Below are 2,991 nucleotides of genomic sequence, written 5' to 3'. Positions count from 1 at the left end.
CTCATGACATCTATTAAAAACTATACAGAGTAAAACTCCGAGAAATATAAGTTCCCAAGAGTTTCTAAAATCAAGATACCATTATAATTCTCCAAAGGTCTTTTAATATCTTAGCAATGACTGCAGAAACACTCATAATAGATTTTGTTTTTCACCATCAAGGACAAAAATAAAAAGATTCTCCATTGTGAAGCTCTTGATTTTTCTCTCCCGAGTCTCGCAATGGACAGCTTCTCTTGAGAGGCTGTCATCGCCTGTGGATTGCAATTTGCCACATTGAGAAGTGCATTGGGCCTCTGAGAGGCCTGTGCTTCCCCATGCTGTTTTGTGAATGGGCTCTCAACTGTCAGCCTAGTGTGTGTCAGATGAGGTCGAGGCATACAGCACTAAAAACTATGTTGTAACTTACATTCTAAAGGAATTTGCAATGTGTTTAGACAAAGCCTGTGGGAGAATGTGACCAGCCTTTTTTAAAAAAAAAAGCAAAGATGGGTTAGGGAGATTTTTCCAGAATGTGATGTTAGCTCTCTTGAAACTAATGGATATACTTATTCTACAGAATCAAGGTTGCTAAGGGGGAGACCTTTGCTGAGTCACCAAGGCTTATCATGTTCCCAGTGACTTTTTAATAAGAATCATTAGTCATGAAAACTTCTGACTGCATGTGTCTCACAATCAAGGTGACCACACCCTGCCACCATTCTTGGCACCTGTTCCTACATTAAAAGTTTTATGAGCACAGATTCACTATTTCTCAGAACTGTTCCCAAATTAACTTTCAGAAACATTGAAGCTGCTCAGCCCAAACAAACAAAATAACAACAAGCCAGTCTAACCTGCCACCAGCAAAATATCCCTATGTCATGTCTCTATGTGGAATGTTTCATGTACCTATTTTGGAATGATTACTCATTATAAAATTATGACTACAACAAGATAAAAATCATGTTGTCATTTCTCCAAGGACATCAGCTCTCCTATATTGATAATCAGTTGCTGCTGAGGGAGGAGAAGTCAATTTTCTTTGCTGGGCTGGCCTCTGATGGCCTATGCCATAGGGATTGAACTCAAAACCATTCACATTTGAGGAGCATTTACTGGACTCAGTAAGATATAAAGGAATAAAAGAAAACATGAACAGATGAGCATGGTGTATAGGAGTGGCAGTAGAGTGAGGAAGTGAAGGCAATGAAGATGCATTATACACATATAAGAATTTTTGAAATAATCTAAAACAGAAAGCCCCTGGAGGCATTGCAGGTGTGGCTGCTATGTCATATGTGTATTGGTAGGTGGCAGAGGGCAGAGAGGCTATGCTCAGTGTTTTGATCTATGAACATCTGAATAATCATTAGTCTATTAGTCATAGTCATAGTCAATAGTATAGTAGCCTAATACTCTCTGAAAAAAAAAAAGAGAGAGCCTGAAACTACCATTGGTCCGTGCTGCATAAGCCTTTGTGTTTAGGGGGGCAGGGGTAGACCATGCCCAATATGACCTCAAACCAATGCTGTAAGTCCAGATTTCCCTTATTTCCAGATCCAGGACTTTGAATTGGCTCACTGATACATCTATCCCATGAATGAACTGCTGGAGTGTGTGAAGGGCCTGGTCCTATAGAACCAGGACTGCAGGATCTTCATGACAAAGGATAACAACAGGATATCTTAGAGGGGTTCCAGAGAGGTTTCTGTATTGATAGTTATACATAAGCCAGAGGCTTTGTACCCAACCAAGAATCCATTGCAATGAATATTTATAAGCAAAAAAAGTAGGAAAAAAGGATAAACTGTGGGACATACTGTGACTCACTAGGACTTTATTTGTTGGGCAGACGTTTGAAAAAGTGGAGAGATGGGATGAAAGGAAGAGGCAAAGTGTGGGATTGAGCTACATGATGTTCAATTCACAAAGAACTACTAAACATAAAAAAAAAAAGTGATGTTAAACCGAAGACAACTCTACTGACTGCTACTTTTGGTTGTGTAATAAATATCTATACATCCAAAATTACCTTAAAATAAAATGGTTATGACTCTAGGTGTTGTCCTTGATCAGGGTGGTTATTGCCAAAAGTCAAGATCCTAGAATAGCATCCAAGGCCATGTTCAGCAGCCATGAGAGTGGAACAGCTAAGTTGTAATGCAAAAAGGAACCATGGTTCATGTATGTTTGAAATCTTCCAGAAGACTACCAGGAAGAACAATGGGGCCATCAAATACAGATTCCAGTTTTTATTCTTACCCAAATAAAGGTGGAGAAGGATTAATAATCATCTACTACTAAGAAGAAATAAAGCAAAATTATGAACAATAGAAGGAAGAGAAAGCTGAATCTAGGGAAAATGAAAGAATGAGATGGAGGCAAAAATAGAGATGGCAGTTTTCTCTGCCTTTCTTCCTTCTCTGTTACACTTCCTGCCTTGCTCTACTTCCCTCCCTGCCTTCTTTCTTTCATTCATTCTTTTCTTTCTTCTTTCTATATCCCCTTTCTTTCATAAAGTTTCACCTGTAGCACAGGCTATGCCTAAGGATCAAATTCCTCTTGCCTTAGCTTCCTGAGTGCTAGTACTATAGACCAGAGCTATTAAATGTTACCAGTCAGTTGTCTTTCTTAAAGGCCAAAACAAATGAGATTTATACAGAGGAACACACAAAACTGAACAACAGAAGTCCCCTGCAACAGAGGAAAATGTCTGAAAGACTTATGCCCTGAGAGAGGCACTTCTTAACACAACATATAACTTTCCAGAAAGAAATAATGCATTGTAACAGAGCTATTTGTCACATTTTAATTACCCAAATTTGCTACTATATAGCCTTTGGATGAAAGGTTTATGTTAGAGAGCAACAAACAAAATTGAACATTTTAGCATTCAAGAGAAGGATTTAATATTGATGAGATTCAACTACTTAGTAGGTCAAGCCCAAAATTTGTTATTTCTCTTTTATAATGAGACAGTGAACACAGGAGAGATGGTGGCCTAGTTAG

The 2,991-nt window shown here is 38.5% G+C and overlaps 1 non-coding gene across 1 annotated transcript; it reads left to right on the top strand.

Moving 5' to 3' along the window:
• Positions 1-1,238: 1,238 nt before the first annotated feature.
• LOC115029640 lies at positions 1,239-1,364 on the top strand. Its single transcript, XR_003835205.1, has one exon. It is a non-coding gene; the product is annotated as a small nucleolar RNA SNORA17 (small nucleolar RNA).
• Positions 1,365-2,991: the final 1,627 nt, after the last annotated feature.

This window comes from Mus caroli, chromosome 16 (assembly GCF_900094665.2).
Source record: "Mus caroli chromosome 16, CAROLI_EIJ_v1.1, whole genome shotgun sequence".
In the NCBI taxonomy this organism is placed as follows: domain Eukaryota; kingdom Metazoa; phylum Chordata; class Mammalia; order Rodentia; family Muridae; genus Mus; species Mus caroli.
Note: the sequence above shows the minus strand (reverse complement) of the source record. Positions and strands in the feature narration are given on the sequence as shown.